Source organism: Rhea pennata, chromosome Z (assembly GCF_028389875.1).
Source record: "Rhea pennata isolate bPtePen1 chromosome Z, bPtePen1.pri, whole genome shotgun sequence".
Lineage (NCBI taxonomy): Eukaryota > Metazoa > Chordata > Aves > Rheiformes > Rheidae > Rhea > Rhea pennata.
In genome coordinates, this window is record NC_084702.1 from 12,763,097 (window position 1) to 12,785,328 (window position 22,232).

Genomic DNA, 22,232 nt, shown 5'->3' on the forward strand with positions numbered 1-22,232 from the left:
GCTTCATTTTTATCATCATAAAATAAACAAACAAACAAACAAAATTTTTTTTGTAGTTTTGCTCTGTTTTGGAAACATCACCCATCCCCACCATGCATGAACACAAAGATGGGATTTTGATTTGATTGAATAGTTAGGTTGGACTTTTGAAAATTAATATTTTTATTGGAAATCAAAAATTTTCTTATTCTATGATAATTTTGGTGATATAGAACCTTTTCAGTTTGATTATAAGAACTAATTTCTCATAATATTTACTAATAAATATTTGCATACTCTTTTTGTTTTTCTAATTACACTTATAGAAGTACGTTTTTCTCTCTGGCTCTGCTCTTAAGCTCTGCCTGCTACTCTAGCAGTCAGATCTGTTGATCTGGAGTCTCAGCGGCCCAGCAGACACATACTCAATGCACAGCTCCCTTGTTCTTTATTTTCCACCATCAGTAAAGCTCGACTGGAAAAGTGCTACCCCAAAGCAGGAACTATGTGCTTTCATGTCAGAGCAGTTGAGAGAATGACATGTTCTTCTAGAAGGCAAAATTGCCAGAATTATTTATGATGCTATATGAGGATTCTGTTTCCAGTTTAGCCTGCAGCCGAGCCTGAACGTGTCTTCTCGTTCATTCAAAGCTGACCCATACTTCTTGGCCAAACCCTCAGAAGTTTTATTCCTTCAAAGAGCCTTTAAGCTTTAGCAACCGTTTGTTCTATTAAAGTCATTTCAACTAAGAAATTTAGTGTTAGTGTTTAATTAGGAAGTCTCTTCAGTGAAAATCATACTAAAAGACATTGAAGTGAAAGATTTTTCATTCACCTATACATGTTCCTGTGGACAATTCTCCTGCCAACTGAGAGGCTTTTTGGACATGATGAAAGTCTCGTTGTTACCTGCAGCGTGGTGGCTCCCCAACAGGCCACTGCAGCTTATTAAAGGACACTTCCTTGCTGCTCTCTGTGTCTCACCTTCAGCCATGTATCACCAGCTGTCTGATGTTCGCATCTTGTCTAATTGTATGCTATTATTTGCAGCCTGTCAGACCTGGATATTTACACCTTTGTCACTGATAATCGTAGCAGGAAGACTATAATTAAAGTTATCTTGCTTTCAAAAATGTCTGATGTTCCTGTCACGTATCATGAAGTTTATTAATAGAGCGTTTCTCTTTCACCTCTTTCATAGGCCTCCCAAACGCTGGTCCCATTCACACACAGCCTACCTCTCCATTGCAATTTGCAATTTTTTTGGTTCTAATAACAAGTCTCACCTCAGTTCTGCAGAAAGCGTGAGTCTGCTCCCAGAGGTGTTCTTTCCCCTGCCGTTGAGACAGCTTGTGAAGAAAGAGCTGCCAGGGTGTAATCATGTCTCTAAAGCCTATGACTGCCAACTCAGGTCTAAAACCAAGTTTACAGAAAAAAAATCTTCACAAAATTTGTGTGTGTCATGGTAGCACTGATGGGCTGCAGAGAAGGAGTGTGACCCTCTGTACAAAATAATCAATAATAGGCTACCAAAGTGATAACACAAAAAAAGTCTTTCTGAAACTCTCATGGTGCATCAGATACTCAATATAGCACAAAAGAGAGAAATATACACAACTTGGAGAATTATTTGAAAGTATTTTCACAATATATTTTCTTTTTCTGAAAATAAGTTACATATTTTAGTTGAAAAAAGACCTTCATGCCTATAATGGCCACGAGAAAAAGAAAAAAACATTATTTTGAGAAAGAGTATGTTTTCTTGGAAATTGGGAAAGGGAGAAAGGACATCAGAAGAGAAGAAATATCTTATGGAAATATTTACCAGTCATAAAAAATTGGATAAATATCTAGACATAATAATCTGACACATTTAACTGACACAGTACTAATCTGACACAGGATCCACAATATCCTGTGTTAAATAATACAGACAGGGTGTAATGTTATTGTTTAAAAATATCATTCCATTGGACAAAAGATAGACTTAATCACACTTTTTCAGCCTATCTGCTGTAGCTGCTGTTGTTGAAAAGAGATGAGAAATGAAATTACAGATTGAGGCATACTCTACTTCTGCAGTCTATAGATAACTTACGCACATCCGGAATTTTGCCCTATGCATCTTTACAAGAAAAATTCTAAAAAAGAAGAAAAAAAGACTCCAGAAATAGATACGAAGTGAGGATTTTAAAAATTATTTTTGAAGTATTTGATTTTTAGACATTTTAGCATCTATTGTACTAAGTACCCCAAGTACAATGCATCTTTTCTTAAAATGCTGCACAAAAAAATAATACAGAATAAAGAAGATGCTCTCTCTTCAAGATAACTTTTCTTATTTCTCAGGAATAACACCTAACACATATAACTATCTTTTTACTGAGAATGCTGTGTTACTGAGACATGCTGAAGAAAGAATCTACTCAACGCTTTATCTTACTATTTTTAAATCTTTGGTTGACTTCTAGGCTCATGTAAATGGTAAAGCTTATTAAAAAAAAAAAAAAAAAAAAGCCCCCAAATCTCACATGAGGTCATATGTATTAGAAGAATTAGTTTATTTCTGCAAGAAGGAGCTAGACACTGACATTTCTATTGGATCTGTAGACAATTAATTTCCTGGGCTACTAGGCTCAGGGAGAGCAATGGACAGTGCTCCCTTCTCATTTTGAAGCTAAGGAATTTCATGAGTCACCTTGAAAAACAAAGGATAAAAGCATCAATGTTCACATTAGCTGTCTGGCTGTATTTTCATCTGCCACTGTCCGCTTTTTCACTTGGCACCTTTGCTTTCCATAGAACTTACTGAAGCTAGAGCAGACCTTTCCTGTGACTTCAGTGACAACAAAGTACAGCAGAGGTTCTCAGTTTGTGGAGCTTGGGGGCTGGCCTTGCTTAGAAGATCATAATTCACATTCAAGTTTTGTAAGGAACCGATTGTTTATTTGTTTGTTTGTCTTTATTTTAATTTCGGCTCTAACTCATGAGTTTTGGGGCTTCTGTGGTTTCAAGCTGGGTCTCCAAATATACTCTTATGGGTTTTCTTGTGTTTCATATTTCTGGCTCAGCATGCAATTAACATTGTTTTGTACATGAAAAGAATTCCTCGTTTCAAAATAATGGTCTGAAGTAGAAGTGTAGTAAGAAAATGCTGAACATTACTTATTTATTTTTTTTCTTAAAAAAGAACAAAAAACAATTTAGCAACTTTTCCTGGAATTAGTGATTCTAAATATCAAAAAAGTGTAGCTTCCAAAGCTTTACTTTCACTTATGAGATCTAATAGAGTTAGAAAGAAAATGCCAATGTACATAAACTTATTGCAAGGACATTCTTAAACAGCTTGGATAAACTGCAGAAAGGCTTGTTTATTTCATACTCAGCAAGATCAAATTTTTCATACATCTTGGAAAAATAGAGACAAATATTTAGACAAGACTGTAATCCAAATAAAACAGAATTATTTTTGATGCATGTAGAGAGCTCACTGTGAGATCATATTGTCCTATGTGTATGAATGCAGGAGATAGGTTGGAATAAGCTATGTTATTGGACAGATCTAAAAGGCAGATATAACTACTTAATAGGCAGGCAATTTAAATCTAGTTCTGCGTCTTTCTGTTTATGAATAGTGGCAAAGTAGAAATGCTAAACTCTCTTCCTATTTGTATTGAATGCATCTAGAAAATAGAATTTTTATTAAAAAAATGTTGATAATATTGAACAGTATTTTTCTCCCTAATTTAGCAGGATCAAATGTGAAGTGAATTTGTTCAAAAATCCACTATTTTCTATTACTCTACTCTAGTTTGAACTACTCTAGTTTGGAGCAGAAAATTTCTCTGAATTTTCTGAAAGAAAATTTTGTGAATTTCTCTCTTGGAAATGATATGAAATTGAGAACAAATTTAACTAATTTTACAGTAGTTTTATATCTTCCTCTCTTGCGCTGTTATTCCAGCATTTTCCAGCTGGTATCATCTTCCCTATCCATTCTCCAAAAGAAGACAAAATTGTATTTTGGCCGGGGGGCTGAAGGGGGTGAAATGTTAGATATGTACGATTTGATATTTGAACACAAATATTACTCGTAAAATTATCCTCCAACCCTTGGAAATGGGATAAATAAAACTTTGTTGAGCCCTGCTGTCAACAGCAACTGCTTCTAGGACTATGAGATGCACTAATATAAATAAGATACAGGCTTTCTGAAATTCAGAAATTACAGTTAAAAATCACAGTTAATAGAGCGATCAGTAAATAATTGAAATAGTTATGGAAATATAATTATTTTTTCATAGGACAAGGACTTGTTCCTTTTACATTATCTGTCAGTTTCATTTACACTGTAATTTTTATTTTTAATTACATCTTTTTGATATTAATTTAATCGAAGAACAGTACAATAGAAGTCTCTTTTTGAGAACATCTCCCAGACTGCCAAGGCTTAAGCAAAGGACACTGTCTAACAAAGAGTCATAGAAAAACCTCACAGCTGTTCACTGATTTAGTCAAATATATATTTTTTCTCTACCTTCTGTTTAACGATGATATTTAAGGTAAACCATATTCAGCAACAACAAAAATGGTATATTAAATTTGTGTGGAATAATAATAAATTATAGCTAAAATAAATGACCTCTCACAAAGCTAAGTAGAGGAAATTTTGCCACATCTCTTTTCAGCAGAGTAAGTCAATCGTTTATTTTTGGAACAAAAATGCTACTCACAACTTATTTATTCAACTGAAGCATGGCTAGCTTTCAAGTAACTTTTATAACTGCATGAGATTGATTAAGTTGCAATATAAGCCCTAACTTTAAAACATCGAGTGAATAGGTAAAGGGTTTTGTTTGTTTGTTTGTTTGTTTTACATTTCCTGATCTTGTATGACAGATGATAACTAAAAGAAATAAGAAATTTTTAACCTCTAATGGTCATGTTAACATTTTCAGTTTAATTGACAAGACAATTAGTTTGCAAATCTCCATAGTGGACATTCAGTTTACTTACATCATAGGGGAATGAGAAATAGATTTGCAAAATCTTACTACTTTTAAAATGACTTACTTATTAATTTCTAATAATTTTAACCTCATAACAGTGAATTTCTAATAATTTTAACCTCATAAAAGTGGTATGAAAAATGCATGGCTTACCATATGTTTTTGTAATGAGAAAATTTTTATTGCATTATTATTACAAACACGCAGATTGCAGATAGAGGTCTTCCTGTCAGCTGCTTACTCTTCACATCATTTGGAAGACCAGAATTACCCGAGGACAACCTAAAAGACATCAGTTCATGGCTGCCTCTTGACTTAAGAAGTCAGTTTCCTGAAACAAGTGACTAGATGGGAACTGATTAGTGCTGGAGAGAGACCAATGGAAGAGGAGAAATGCTAAAGAATAGAATAAAAATAATGGTCACTAGGGAAGATACCTTGGACAGTTGTGGAGCCTGGAGAAGTCCTCAGGGCAAGGCAAGAACAGTTCTGGCTGTCCCTCTGCCATAATGTTTGTGTTGTACCTCACTCTAAACATGGAACAAGATATTTCTTAATTCACATAGTTTCATAACCTTCCTTTGTTTCATAGTTTCACAGACTTCTTTTGTTGTCTCGGAAACAATGTGGAATGACAATGACCACACATAGTTACTACCAACCTGTTAGTTTATTTTTAATTAGGATAATCTCAGCTCTGTTATTTGTTTGAGGTAAGAGTGACTCAGATACAAAATTTTCACATTTAGAGTTGACCTAAATATTTTTGGTTTCTCGCTATACTGCTGTATCAGTGTAATGTCATGGGGGAGCTGTTGTTTGTGTTTCCTTTTTTTATTTAGTAGGGGCTTGCTGGAGGTCTCTATCTCTCTTCTGTAATGCAACATTTTGCCTCCTATAAGGCAATGGTATTCTTTCACCTTGATCTGCAAGGTGCTCTCCAGGAAGCATGAGTCTCATGGCTTTGCAGAAGTTCTTTTGCCTAGTAGTAACTATTTTTTTTTTAAGATAACTTGCAATTTTTTTCTAAATTTGGAAGTTTTTAGAATTTTTCTTCTACAAACTTGACAAATATGCACTAAAAAAAAATAAATGACAGATGAGGGAACTGAATTTTATTTAATTTTATTTTATTTAAAATAAAATTTTATTTTATTTAACCGACATTTTTGTATGCATGTATGAAGAACGATGACTCTACAAGGTAGTGTGCATATTCTTTTAGGAACAACTCTGAAAAGTACACATTTATGAGAGATTATCACCCCTGTGCCAAGCTATAAGTCGTTTTCTGTTGGTCAGCTTTCTGTAAGTGGAAAGGTTACAGGCCTTGAATCTGGCACCATCTCCTATGCTGCATTTCTGCATTCTTAGGGCTACGAGAAATGTATAAACAGGCTCATGGTCAGACATCTGGGCTGAAGTAATAATGCTACCTTCCAAGGGACCAGGCCTATATCCAGAAATGTTATTTAAAAGGATTAAGGCAGATCTTCAATCTTCTTGTGCAATATAATCTTTGCTCCCATCACACTAGTAACTTCTCGTTTGAAATTGGCTATCTGTGTAGCATGCTCTCGGTGACCCTGTCTAAGCAGAGGGGTTGGACTAGATGATCTCCAGAGGTCCCTTCCAACCTCAACTCTTTTGTGATTCTGTGATCTCTGTTATTCTTGGAGAAAGTCCAGCGTAGGGCTACAAAGATGATCAGAGGGCTGGAGCACCTGCCCTATGAGGAACAGCTGCGAGAGCTGGGCCTGTTCAGCCTGGGGAAGAGAAGACTGAGGGGGGATCTTATCAATGTGTACAAGCACCTGAAGGGAGGGTGTCAAGGGGATGGGGACAAACTCTTTTTGGTTGTCCCGTGTGACAGGACAAGAGGCAATGGGCAGAAATTAAAGCACGGGAAGTTCTGCCTGACCGTGAGGGGGAATTTCTTCCCTGTGAGAGTGACGGAGCACTGGAACAGGTTGCCCAGAGAGGTTGTGGAGTCTCCTTCTCTGGAGACCTTCAAGGCCCGGCTGGATGCCACCCTGTCTACCATGCTGTAGGTGACCCTGCTTGAGCAGGGAGGTTGGACTAGATGATCTCCAGAGGTCCCTTCCAACCTTACTGCTTCTATGACTCTATGATTCTACTTTTAATTATTTCCCTTTAAAATGAAATAAAACGTACATCTTAGGCAAATTGTAAATGTAGTCATAGCTTAGACTTTTCAAAAAAGTTTATTCAAAATTGTTTTCAGTGTATAAAAGGATTCATATTAAACCTCTTAATTATTGAAGCTATAGATGACACACTATATACAGTGTGTCTGTGTATAAAATATACCTAGTACAGAATGAGATTTAAAATAAGATTTGTGGACCACTCTAGGGGATAATTCTTTTGTTAATAAAAATAAAAATAATATTTTTGCCTGGTATAAGTGCTTACATACTGTTGCCCCCCCAAAAAATCATTGTGATATATGACATAGAAATAACTAGAAATAGCTCTATTTTTTAATAATTTTAAATATTTAAAGATTTTTTTCTTTTCCGGATCATAGAAGATCTAGAAAAGATGGCCCCATTTAGGGCCTCTTTGTAAATGCATTTTAGATTTTCTCTTTCTGAATAAATTTCTTATCCGTAATCCAGAAATTTTCCTATGGATTGATAAACTAGTTTAATTAACTATTTTGGCTTTTATAAATATCATATAATAACAGAAAAATATTTCACTAAAGTTTTCTTCAAAATATTTCTTTATGACTCTAATATGGAGAGAAATTTATACCACTGAGAAGAAGAATGCGTCCCTTTTGTTCAAACTTAACATCTATGTGATTTAGGCTTTGAGATATAGAGGTATAAATATTGCTCAATTAAATTATAGTTAGAGCTGACCAAAATTCAGCATTTAGGTATAGAACTTTTTAAAATTAATTTTAATTACTTCAGAGCAACATGAGCAAATATACTAATAGTTAGAATTGTTCCAGGATAAAAAATTATATAAATATGTTGGAGAAGAGTGACAAGAACACAAATTTAATGGACCAGGTGTGTGATGTGGAGCCTGTATGTCCAGAAAGCCCTTACCAAGGTTTTCTGGACTTTCAGACATTCTGATAAAGCAAGATCAGATGTTAAGATTTCTCAGCAACTGAGCTCCCTGGGGCATCTAGAACTGCCAGATTCTTGCAGGAGGAAGCATAATATCTTTGTTAAAATTTCTCTTTTCCATTTTTGCAACAAAGCCCTGATGTGCTCCAGCACTGGAGACCAAAAAGCTCTGAGGTGTCTATTAGTCTGTTGAATCTAGGCATGACTGCTCTTGGATCTGCTGCCCAGATACAAGCTATATCTGCTACCCAAATTTTCTTTGATGCAAAATCCATTTGACTAATTTTCCAATAATAGAACTAGAAGTTTTTATACAAGTAATGAGACGAGCTCTAACAGTATCCCCTGTTTTGGGATTTTTTATTTTTCCTATTCTTCCTTATTCTTGTTCTTGTTCTTATTCTTGTTCTTATTTTTATTCTTATTCGTACTCCTCTTAAAAATTGCTCAGAAGTTACACTTCCACTATCATTTAAAACTCTTTGTAATGTTACTCGGTTCCATAAGGAACAGAGTTTTTCAGCTGTCTGAAAACAATACATGCATATTCGAAAACAATACATACATATTCTTCAGCTATTTCAGTACTTGATTTGCTGAACCGGGGACACAATTTAACAAAGAAAATGATTTCTGATGCGAGCAAATCAAATTTTCCTATACCCTGTGCTGTCCCACTCTGATCCCCCAGATTTGAAGAGTCTTCTTGGTGACATGAGATACACATGAATTGCTTACATTTCTAGAGGACTTAGCTTTAACTCTACCAGAGAAGAAATTTGGGGAAAATTTAAGAAAGTTTCTTTCTTTAGGATGAATGCTTACATCCTGGGCATCTAAACCCGACGTGGCAGTGAGAGACTGCCTCACAGGCAAGGAGTAACTGCTCATCTGGTCATGTTACTGCTCGGAGATGTTGCCATATTGACAGGGACGATTAATATTGCATTATGGCCGGTCATCACTAATGAGTCCACCTGCCTTTAATGGATTATAGGTTTGGTACCACCTGAAGATGCCTTGTGCACATTGCATCTGTGATTCTCCACGGAAGGCACAACAGTGAGACCCCTTAGGCAAAGAGACAGAAGAAAAAATACCCTGCTTCTTTCTCCGTCTGGTTGCAACTGATGCTGCTGCCCTGCAGAAACAGTTGTGCTTTTGTATGTAGATGACATGAGATGGCCATTCTTGCATCACTTAGTCTTCTATCGGTGCTTGGTGTCTCTCCAAGATCTGCACTGGGAAAAGTAGATTTGAGAGCAGATCAATTTTCCACATGCAGCTCAAATGTCCTGTGGTGAAAAAGGAATATCTTCTGATCTAAAGTGAGACTTCTTGTCACAGACTTAGAAGTCTCCCATGAGGCAGGCGAATAAGGAGGTCCTTATTCAAAGCCCAGTATGTCCATGCAAGAACCCCTCAAATGCTTTCAAGGTTTCTACTTAACTTATTAAGTGATGATTTTACACAGTAATATTCAAGACAGTACAGTTGTGACCGAAAGGTGACTTATAACTATGGATTTCAGTGTCACAGCACAATGGTAGACTTTAAATATTTGTGTTTCTTCCCTGTGGTGGAAAGAACTGCAATATGTAAAGTTCACTACAAGAATCTGTCTTCTGGCAACTGTGTTTTTTGTCAGTTCAAATGGTTGTGTGTCAGGTATGCCAAATATTTCTATTAGACTAAATCAGTAAAGATTTGAAGTAGAAAAATATAGCTATCCAGTTTTGTCTGACTAAAATTTCAATACCTAGTTCAGGTTCTCCTTTTTATAGAATATTGGCACAAATGCAGTATTTGCATTTGTGCCAGTATTCTATTGAAAAAAAAAAAAAAAAAAAAAAAGAAGAAGAAGGAGAAAAAGAGAAAAAACAGGTAGACAGATTGCAAAAGACAGAGAGAAAATATACCCACAATAAAGAAACCCAAATGTTTTTCAGAAGAATCTTAGTATTTCCATAACAATATCCTGGATTTTGTCAAAGCCTTTTTTGATTTATTGGGGCTGATGGCATGGATATTGAATTATATATTTTTTTAAAAAATGTATTCATTGAGGCAAATAACATGAAACAAACAATCTAAACTAGTGAATACAACACTGCAGATTAAAAAAAAAAAAATGACTTGGCCAGGTTGCCTGGTAATTTAAGATGGCGCAATGTTTGTTTCTTAAGAGATTGTATGGAATATGTTATTTGCTGACATTTCAGTACAAGTAGTCTTCACCTATGTCCATCTACTGCAATTAACTGGGCTGTGTTCATCTAAATTGGGAAGATTTCAAAATCCTGCTTCAAATTTAATTCCACATGTGCAATAACTTACTGTGACAAGCTTTTGGCTGAGAAACAACCAAGAAATTCATATTGTTAGGGAGCAAGTATTATTTGTCATGATCCTATTGAAACTGATGGTTATTATCAACAAAGACTAAAAAATTCACAGGATGGTAAGTTAGTGTAATTAAAAAAAGAAATTTTCATAAGGGTGAAACCAGATCAGGCTATTAAGCTCAAATATTTCTTTCTGACAGTGATCAGTACCACAGGCCAAAGGAAGAATACTTAGTAGAAAAAGGACAGAGTGGTACTTCCCAGAACAACAGTACTCAGAACAGTACCCTACCTACCTGAGTCAGAGGTAAGTTTTTTATATTTAATAATCCTTAAAAGATTAAAAATTTTCTCTTTCTTTTCTTTTCTTTTCTTTTCTTTTCTTTTCTTTTCTTTTCTTTTCTTTTCTTTTCTTTTCTTTTCTTTTTTCTTTTCTTTTTTTTTTCTTTTTTCTTTTCTTTTCTTTTCTTTTCTTTTCTTTTCTTTTCTTTTCTTTTCTTTTCTTTTCTTTTCTTTTCTTTTCTTTTCTTTTCTTTTTTCTTTTCTTTTTTCTTTTCTTTTCTTTTCTTTTCTTTTCTTTTCTTTTCTTTTCTTTTCTTTTCTTTTCTTTTCTTTTCTTTTCTTTTCTTTTCTTTTCTTTTTTCTTTTCTTTTTTCTTTTCTTTTCTTTTCTTTTCTTTTCTTTTCTTTTCTTTTCTTTTCTTTTCTTTTCTTTTCTTTTCTTTTCTTCTCTTCTCTTCTCTTCTCTTCTCTTCTCTTCTCTTTTCTTCTCTTTTCTTTTCTTTTCTTTTCTTTTCTTTTCTTTTCTTTTTATTTTTATTTAATCTGTGAGACCTTTTGTCATCATCAGCATCCTGCAGCAAGGAGTTTCACAGTGTATGTGAAATAATAAGCAAGTTTCCTCCATTTGTTTTGAGACTAATACATGTGGGTTTAATTTGGTATCCTCTTGTTTCATAGCAAGAGAAACTGAAGGAGAATGGGGTCACTGCACCTTAGAATTGATATTATAGACCTCAATAATATCTACTCTTTATTATTTATTTTTAGCTTAGAGTACAGAGCTGCTGCTTTTATAATATAAAAGTTGCACCTAAAAATCTATTTTTCTCAGACTCATTTACTTCTCTAGTCTTCTACCATTTTTTTCACTGCATGTTTGTTAACACAGAGTGTCTTGAGGAGTATGGGCATAGCTGACAGAAGATATTTTCTGAAAAAGTTAATTTCATCTAACTATTCAGATTCCATTACCTATCAATAAAATACAGACAGGTTTTACACTAACTGTTGTAAACAGCGTTGTGGTGATGAGGCGCTGTCATATATCCTAGTAACTCTTCAAAGGAGGTGACTAGGAAAAGGACCAGAATTTGGAAGCTCTGTAGTCTGCAGTTGCGTTCCCTCTTGTGATGTTTCCCACTACAAGCATACACAAAGGGAAAATCAGCATTTCCTTCAATAAGAAGTGAGACAAATCTCATGTGAGCAGTTCAAGACTCGGAGTCCTTTGACGCAGAGTCAGCTGCTGAGAGACTTCTAAACCACCAGAGGTGTTGTAAGGGCTATTGGAGTGAATGTCATGTACCTGCTAACCAAAATTGGTTGGTTTGATTGAAATGTGGCTCAGAACAGTGTATTGCCAAACTGCAGAGCTTCGTGCTCACAGGCATTTAGCTTTTCTTTCCTTCTGCCTAAAATTTGTACCTGGCTATTCACCTAATGCAAGTACGCCTGTCACTCTCTGTCCGAGAGTCTCTTTTAGTGGAAGATACCTGATAATGATAGGAAATAAACCACTAGTTTTATTTTGGTTTGGTTTGGTTTGGTTTACTTTTGAAGCTAAGAATTTGAAGCTAAGAAAGTGAAAGGATTATTGGGTAATATCCTATGGCCTGTGTTATGCGGGAGGTTGAAGTAAGTGCCTGCAATGATCACTTCTGCTGTTATAATTTGTGATGTCTGAAAGCAGAGGACTCTTTTTTCTTACTTGAGAGTTTTATTGTATTTCATCAAGGTGATGCAGTGGTCTGGCTGACAACAGATGTCTTTCAAAATATATGAATTATAAACTTTTCCAATGAAGTGTACTTTTTAGTCTTAGAAATAAGTGATACACGTGTAAGTGTGTCTGGATGAAATGCAAGATTGTGATGATGGTCTTGTGCTGTGAAGCATTTATTATCATCAGTTTGAGAAGGTTGCACCATAAGTGGATGATGTAATCGCTTCATATTAAGGTCGATAAACCTGCTTTATCACAATGTAGCATTACACATATTGCAGTAAAATTGTTTATAAAGATCAAGTAATATTTGTATGTCTTTTCTTTCTCCTTTTACTTCCTCTTCTCCCTCTTCCTTTCCACTGTGATGAAATCTTACAGCTGCAAGATTTTCTGAGGTTTGCTCCCTTACTGTTGCAGAAGGGAGTTCTACGCCCACTCTCTGTCTTATGAAGGACCCTGATTTTCATTTAAATACTAAGTGCTCCTTTAGGTTACATGTGTTACAGATGTGCATACAAACAGTTACAGATTGTGCATGCAAGGAGCCCCAGGGAATTTCTGTGATGGTTGTTACATTTATTTCTGTTGACAGAAAATGTAAGTGGATTCTGCAAATAGCTGTGGAACTACTAAGCAAAACAGAAGCAAGAATTACTGTGGGTTTCCATGTGTACGGTTTCCTGCGCTGGTAAAACTAGTTAAACCCTTCTGCTTACTTCAGGCATCATCTCCTAAGGAGCCTGAACACAGACGTTGTTTCTGGAATGGTCTTATTTTCTCACTGCTGCAGATGTCCCTACGCAATGCCTTTCAAAGCTTTACATGTCACTTAACAGCCATAATCACAATGCTGATGTGTTACTATAGCAAGAGAAAATGATTGCATTGTTTTATGAGGACAATCAACTTTACAAACCAAACAGAGTAACAGCTTTTGCATGCTTAGCTGTAATTCACAGCAGTATATTAGCACACCAGTGCTGTATATTAGGCACCAATCACTAAGTCTATGTGACTCTCTCTGTCATGCTCTGCGAGGGAAGGGAAGCGTCCTTTAGCAAGGCTGCGAGCGTAGGCCACAGCTGTGACAGAAGGCTGCAGGAAAGGCAGGGCAGTTCATGTGCAAATACCTTCTAAGGCTGGATTTGCAGAAAGTCTCCATGGCTAGACCGAAATTTTCTTTGTCTGTTCCTCCAGATGAAGGCTCTAGCGCTGAGCTAGTTTGGCGCTATGCTAGCCTTTTTGTGAGAAGATGTGGGTACCCAAGAATACCTGTATGAAACTGGAGACTTGGCTGGAACCCAGCTTAAACTTAAGAGACGTGAATAAGATTTGAGACACTCATGGAGGCTTCAGTTAAATTTAGGAGTGACCTATGTGTCTTCATTGTAAAACGTGTCCAGAGAAGTAGAAGGAAATGCTACTATCCAACTTTGCTTAGTTTCTCAGTGGCTAGAGGATACAAACTTAAATTGATTCAAGCAGAGGAGCAAACTGAATCTGAGTTTCCCATTTTCTAATTTAAACTCTAACCTCTGAGATCTTGGAGAGAAATGCTAGTGTTAGTGGATTCTGGGCCTGACACTTAGAGAGATCAACACATGAGATAGGAGAGGGTGCAACCTACACAGTCCTGCAGGCAGGGTAAGAGAAATGATTTTTAATCTAAGTAGCATTGCAAAATCTAGGTAGATCTAAGCACAGACATACTGCTACATACAGAAGCAATTTACCTGCTGTAAATTTAGATAACAGAGACATAAAGATACATATGGGACCCTTTAGTTTCATGATGTCATCTGAATTGTCTTGACCTTACCACATCTTCAAGTATGATGTCTCAAGACTACATAGAAAGTATTCTACAGAGTGCAGTTTTTGCAATATAAATTGGCTTCTTAAGCCATTAAAATATGTGATGTAGGGAATAGCTATAAATGTGGAGTAAGTTAATATGTGTTTTATATCTATGTCAAGGGAGTTTGTCTTTCTTAGAAAAAGGATAATGAATGATTCAAGCATTTTTTTTTTTCTCCTGGATATCCAGGTAGATCACTCATATTACACATTCATCAAGGGCTATTGATATTTTACTTTCATAATGTTTTTTTCTTCCATATTTCCTTTGTCATTAATTCTTGTTCTTGCTTCTATGTCCACAAGACAAAGCAGTTACACAGACAAGGAGAGAATCTATAGATCTTCAGCTAGACTTAGATTACACTTTTTTTTAAAGAATTAATGATTACCTTTACGTGGTCGCTAAATGATTTCTAAGGTCTGATTTCTGAAAAGTTCTGACCTTTACTGTTCCAAAACTCACCTAAACCATACACATGATTGTGTTAGGACACAAGAAGAATAACATACATGTTTAAAACACACATGAAAAAAATGAGGCTAAAAAGATCATTGCAGAGTTAAACTGTAGAATATTGAAGACTAATGTTAGAAAAAAGTGTTATAGTAACAGAAAGAAACGTCAAAAAAATGAAAATCAGTATTTTAAGCTGTTGGAAAAGCACAGGAAAAAAGTCTTCTCAGCTCTCTTGATTTTTTGTGAGAGGCAGAAACTTTTGAAATACTTAACTCTATGCCTCCTTGTCTTTGCCCTCTGTGCATGCTCATACCAACAATGATTTCTTCTGCAAGGAGAGCAAAACAGTATGCCACTTACTTAACTATGTATTCGCTTGAGGACCTAGTCCCTGGAGTATTTGGAGTTGGCATGAAAGCAAGCTGTGAATCTGAACAGAGAGTCAATTAGAGAGAAGGAAAATGCCGTGAGCCTCTGCAACAGGCAAGCCACGAGAAGAATGAAGTGCTTAGAGCACAGTCTGAAGCCTGGTACTTTATTGGCTCATGATAACTGAGAATTTGGCGTTTTTGAATAACCAAGTTTATCCATAGAAAACATACTATGTTTGTGCAGGAGCTTAATTCAGTGTATAAAATAAATGCCACTATAAATCTATAGTTTTTCAAAGCACTAAACAATGCTATTTAAAATAATTAATACCTTTGCATTCCTATTATTTACTAGTAAGTCACAACTGTATCTTTTTTCGCAGTGCTGTGCAAATACAGAGAAAGTGATTGCGTTTACTAGTACTCATATGTAAGACACATTTGAAAATTTTTCAGAAAGACAGATCTACAGGAAAAACTACAGGTTGTCATCAACTGGATATCAACATAGCTGACTGATTTTGGTATTACTGTAGCAGATTATATATGGAAAACCTAATCCAGAGCCTTTTGACTAAAGCTATGTTTCATTCATATGATTTTTTATTAGAAAACAAATATCAACTCTAAAATATAAAATACTCTTTGGTAAGCATCATATAATCATATAATCCTCTTTTTTATGATTCATATATGTACAGTGCACTTAATTATTGCCTTTTCTGTGATGTGAAATTTCTTGTAAAGTTTATTGAAAGCAGAAAGAGTCTAGAGTTTCAAAGGAAATGATTATGAAATGATTTACAATAAAATCACCATTCCAACATGATGCTTTCTCATTAATGTCTTTTGCTAAGACATACAGAGGAAACAAATACAGCACTTTTTAACAGTATTGTTATAATAAAGTTTTGTTGCCATGGAGGGAAGAAATACTGCGTAGCTGAAGTCATAAAATTCTTTTAGAGGTACTAATAACTCAGAAGAGCTTAATAACTTGTTGAAAATGTCCAAATTCATAAAATATTTCAAGGAGAGAACAATTAGGTATGAAAAATATCAAGTCATGGAGTATGCTTTAACTGTTGCTAATGCTTACCTTGTTAAGGTTTCTTTTTCATGTTTTATTCTTAGACCTCTATGATACCACAGTTGTGTTACACATTCAGTAAGTTTTGTTCTGAAAGTGGTACCTTTTCTCATGGCAGCAGCAGCCTCCAAGATGTTTCTATATTTTTAAGTGGCCTCACTGGAAAGTCAATGTACTAACAGAGGAGGAGGGTATTGTTGGATTAAAGCTGCCTCATCCTAGTCAGAAACGGGCAGCTTCTGTGATTTAACAGTGCCAGACAGAAATGGAAGTGCTGGGGTTTTGTTAGGGTACACAAATCACTAGGAATTAAAATAGACTTTCAAGAAATCTACAATATTTGCTCCAACTCAAGAAGTCCTAGAAAATATTTTTGAATCTGTTATTTTTTTTAAGCCAATGATTTATCTTTTTCTTTTCTTTTTTTTTTTTTTAATCATGTTCAGCTTAGTTTTCTATAAGCTTCACAGAAGAATGGATATTTAAATACTATGTGACAGGCTGGACAGGGCCAGGGCATACTTGAAACTTAATAAACTGCTTTTTAAGATTTCTGACCCACCCACTTGAACCTTATGGTGTAGCTCTGATACTATTATGTCCAGTGGTATTTTTGACATAAAACTCACGGTAGCCAAGATTTCTCCCTGTTGAAATAAAATCCCAGCTGAGAGGGGACCCAGTCCCCTCTGAGTTCTCTGTGTACTGACTTCTCTGCTAGAACTGAGCGACTTAGGACATTTGTACCTGGCTCAGCTGCCTCTTTTCAATCAGAGAGGGGGAATTATTGCTGCTGATAACAGCCCTTGCAAGATAAATCTCTAGAGGTCAGACTGCATTCTGCTATATCTGTGCATCAAAAGGACACTTACATTTTTGTTTCCTCTCCTTCTAGGTGGGTTGTCTTGTACAATGTTGTATGATGTTGTACAACCATCTTTAGCAGTCTTAAAGAAAACAACAACACATGTCTGGAAATAAAAACCAAGAGGCTGTGCTGTTCTTGCTGATTCTGATTTTAAGAGAGGATTAGAGAAGGTAATTAAGTCATCTGCCTCTCATCTAATGTTTGACATGGTGTGAAAAAAATGTGTTGAATCCTTATGGGTTGTGGGAGTGTTCTGTTTTCAGTTTTGAGAAAAATAGTTTTCTACAACGCATTAAAAAGCATGGTGTGATTTTAATAACTTTATTTTCTTTCCTCTTGTTACTCAATCTTTCTTTCAGGACACCAGTGTGTGCCCCTTCCTTGTGCTTCAAAAAGAAATATGCAGGCAGGCTCCAAAAGCTTGCCTGAACTTCAAATGCATTGAAAGAGGATCAAGCCTCATAGCTGGCATTTAAGTTTGGGATTCTGACATTTTCACCTGAAGACACAACTCCTAACTTTCATGCAGAAGGCACATATATGCAGTTTCCATACTGGGGGATGTGACTACAATGTGTGGCATACAGAGTTGGTCTTTGTATGGGGTGCACCAGACTGCTGTCAGCTTTCGTGGAGGAAACCCCAGAGGCGGCTCTGGATTTACGCCGCCATCGTTGGCTGGGTCTCGATGATGACTCCAGGCACACTTCCAAGCTGCTGCAGGGGCACAGGCCTTGGCCACACCCTGGAGCGGGAGGAGGTGGGCAAACACCTGCCCCACTCTTGTGCCCTACATGTTGGTTTCCATGGGAAGGAAATAAAAACAAGGAAGTGGAGGGGCAATGACATTACAGTAATTCAGGTCACACTTTTGCCACCAAGTGTGTTTGTAGCTCTTGCAGATCTAGTTCTGACAGACATCCTTATTTATCAAGGGGCTTGGCTTTGAGTAGGAATTAGTGGCATTGAATGTAGTGGGAAATAATCAGTTTCTTAATTAAGACCATGCTTAAATGTTTTGTTTGTTAGAATCAGTGTGTAAGTACAGGTCAGAATACTTTTTTGAAGTGACATCTGTGGACAGAATTTGGTATCGCGTGATAGTAATGTAGGGCGTAATAATATTTGCTTTTCCTTATTACACTAACATAACACCCAAATACATTTGATCATACAGCTGAATGAATCAAAGTCCAATAATCAGATTATAAACCTTCTGACTCCCAGTTATTCTTTCTTTCTAATTTATTTATTTATTGGATTATCCTCATTTGTGAACTTGCTGGATCTCTAAGATCCCTTGACAATGTCATGGTGGCCCTGCACAGGGGCCATGACAGGTATTACAGGAAAAAAAAAAAAAAAAAAAAAAAAAGTAGGGAAAGATGCATTGCTGTTTTCACTGTAATGCTTGCTGGTTGTGTTGACATTAGCTACATCTGGAGATATGATCAAGTGACACATGACCATCACAGTTAGTATTACAGAAGCGTGAATTTCAGAAAATAATGCTGCTGCTCTTGAATAGATTTGGCTGCAGAAACAGTTGTCCTGATGAAGACACCAGAATTCATATTAAAATCTGTATTACTATTATGATCAATAAAAAAGTGCATACATTCTACAGCTATGAAGATTTTAACATGGACGTACTGGAGCAGCTCTCATATGAGCAGAGCCTGGAAGAGCTGGGGGCATTCAGTCTGGAGAAGAAAAAGCTGAGGGAGATCTTATCAGTATAAACAAATATCTGACAAGGACTCAGAATAAGGAAGATGGAGCCATATACTTCTCACTGCTAGCCAGTGAATTGACAAGAAACAATGAGTAGAAACTGAAATACAGGAAATTCCACTGAAACATAAGAAAAGCATTTTTTTCCTTATCCTGTTAGCGATTGAACCCCCAGAACCTAGAGAGCTTTTTAGTATTCATCCCTGGAGATATTCAAAACTTGACTGGACAAAGTCCCAAACAACCTGCTCTAACTGACCCTGTTTTCCAGGTGATTTCCAGTGTCCTTTCCAATCTCAGTTATTCTGTGATTCTCAGTGCTGGATACCTTTCTGTTTAATTTTGACATTAATGAGCTGTATGATGGGGCAATTTGCACCCTCAGCAGTTTTGCAGAAGATACAAAACTGTGAGGGTGGATGATACACTGGAGGATTGTGCTTCAGTTCAGAGGGTCCTCGACAAACTGGAGAGAAAGGCTGAGAGAAACCTCGTGAAGTTTAATAAAGGGAAATGTAGGATCCTGCACATAAGGAAGAATAAGCCTGTGTGCAAGTACAGGCTGGAGGCTGAGCTGCTGGGAAGTAGAGCTGATGGAAAGGAGATGGGGGGTTCTGGTGGGCCACCACTTGTTCATGAGCCAGCAAATTGCCCTTGTGCCCAAGAAAGGCAAACAGGGGTGCATGAGCAAGAGCACTACCAGCAGCTCAATGTAGCTGCTTCTTGCCTTCTACTCAGCCCTAGTGAGGCCACAGCCACAGTACTGTGTCCAATTTTGGGCTCCCCAGGAGAAGAAGAAAGAAAAAAAATCACTAAGGAATAAAATAAGTGATTTCCCTGCTTATTTACTTGATTAGAAGTGTTTTGGGGAACAAAAAAACAAAACAAAACAAAAAAGTCTCTATTTAGTCTGTCTATCTACCTCTCTATCTTATTACAAACTGCCAGTATTTGTACCTGCATATCCATACAGCTATCTCATAACATAATTATATTTGTATTGATACTTGTATGTGTCTATATATACACAAACTATTTTAACAATAGAAATAAAATTCAGTAATTTCCTTTCTTCTTGCCTAATGAGGAAAGATAAAATTTATGATGCCTGAGCAAAAGTCTCTCAACATGTGAAGGAAACTAACTCTAGTCTATGAGTCTAGAAGCAAATGTAGTTGTGAGCGACATTTTGGCAGGGACTGGTTGGTTACTGAGTTTGGCTTAATGCAGTGTTCCTGGCTGAGTAATCTGAAGAACCTCTCAGTTTAAAATCTTGGATTTAGGATGCCTGTAACACACAATGGATGTTTTTGGCTGAAAATATGCACAAAGAAAAAAAAAGGGGGGGGGGGGAAGCAAAAGCCCAGATATTTCTGGTGCTTATCAAGTAGGATCTTTAGAAACCTTGGTCCAGATGTTATCCAAGAATATTGAATAGTCTTTCAACAAGGCCCTACTGACATCAAAATATAGTTCTGACTGTGTCTTGTTTTCCCTTTTCTCCTCACCAGCCTTAAGAAATAAATAACAAGCTTTACAAAAGCCGCTAGCAGCAATAGCCCACTTCAAGTGTAAGTCAGCCTAAGTGAAACTTGGAAACAAACAATTAGATCAAAGCTTTAATTCAGAGAGTATTGTAGATGCTCGATATGTTATTTATTTATTTTTGATTTACAGAGAAAAAAGGGGATTTGGGGATTGCACTGGGGAGACTGCATTGCATAATTTTATATCAAAGGACAGCGTAAATATTCTTTTACTTTAAACATAATTTGGTGCATGATGACTGTTTTTTTAAAGCACAAAGCACTCAGCTTTGGTAACCTCAAGTCACATAAGCCTTCAGTTTGGCAGCTTCTAACTGACTTCATAAAAAACATATTCAGAGTTGTCCTTAAGCAGGCCATCTTGTCAGACTTTTAAAGCCACAGCATAGTCCTCAGCTCTTGTCTGCTCTTCCTCTGGGCACACAATGGACACTAGAAACTGTTGAAGAGAAATTTGAGATTACTTTAAACATATCCATTAATTATGCAAAAGTTTCAAAAAGATAAAGCCAACACAGCATAGATGAGGCTGTCTGTGCTAGTGTAAATGATCATTTGCTATCAGTAGATGATTATTTCTGTTTGGAAGACCAGTTATATAAAAGAATGAGATTATCTGAAACCTTGTTTAGATGGGTGCAGTGCAAACACCTGCCTCAGAGTTAATTATCTGCTTCTCTCCTTGTAATGAGTTGAGAGAAACAGAATTTATTGGATATGATTTCATTTCTAATTTTCAGATATTTTGACCAGTTCCACAGAAATCTGTATTCCATTTCATTGAAAGAAGTTTTAGGACATTAAGAAACAAAAAATTGCAACTTCAAATATTTTATGAGATAATCCCCATCATTAGAAGGCATTCAACAATAAAAATGTTTTGGAAAGACAAAAAACAATTATCATAATTCTCATAAAATTCAATGTCCTTCCAAAAGAACAAATCTTGCAGTCCATCACCAAATTTTGGACTTCCAGCTTTCAAATAAACTAAAGAGTTTTTTTTTTTGGTTGTTTTTTCAACATAACATTATGGAAATAATACTGAAAATAACCGTCAAGAATTTAAGGTGCATATTCCAAATAATATATTTTTCAATCATTGAGAGGCTGGTTTCCTGTTTTTCTGATGCTTAGCAGTGGTATTATTAAATACAGTACTCCTGGTAAAACTGAATTTCTATCAAAAAAGTGTATGCAATTGCATACACTTTTCCTTCATTTTTGTTTATTTCTTGGATAAAGAAAAAGAAGTTTTAATATGTGCTCTGATTCATGAAATTCTTCATCTTTTCCTTATTATGGAGATACTGCTGGGAACTGTACTCAAGTGCAAAAATATTTTACCTTTTAGAAAAGATAAATTGAAAAAGGCTTATTTCTAAAAGAAAGAAAGAAAGAGCAAAAGAGTGAAGGGGAGAAAAGAGGAGGAAAGTAGAGGGAAGAGAAGAGGAGAGAAGAGAAGAGGAGGAAAAGGGAGGGGTGTGAAAGGGAGGGAAAGGAAGAAATGATGATGGATGAAAAACAGCCTGAGTATTTACAATGTCTTTGTAGTTATGGATATGCTTGACAGGAGATTGCATCATAATAATAATAGAAAATGAGTATTACTCTGCTCCCAGGTATACATATATTTTTCAGAAAATCTATATGAGAATCTGTGTGATGATCAATATTTGTTCTGTACAACAGAGATGGAAAACATCCAGAATTCTCCCGTTTTTCTGTTTGCCTTGGCCCAGTACCCTGTTCTGGCATTGGCTGGAGCTTTTTGGATACAGCTCTCTTCTTCAACAGCTGGTAGTGGTTTCTTGTTAACTGGCTAAACACTTGCTGAGATTAATCACTCTCCAAA

At 36.1% G+C, this 22,232-nt stretch overlaps 1 long non-coding RNA gene across 3 annotated transcripts in view; it reads left to right on the top strand.

The window, feature by feature from the left end:
* LOC134153585 (uncharacterized) overlaps window positions 1–22,232 on the top strand; it is a 48,396-nt gene that overhangs the window by 23,292 nt on the left and 2,872 nt on the right. For 2 of the 3 annotated variants that reach the window (XR_009961178.1, XR_009961176.1), the window contains exons 4-5: window positions 10,644–10,750; window positions 17,124–17,266. This is a non-coding gene — a long non-coding RNA (uncharacterized LOC134153585). The remainder of the gene's footprint in view (window positions 1–10,643; window positions 10,751–17,123; window positions 17,267–22,232) is intronic. The other variant, XR_009961179.1, reaches the window with a different exon arrangement.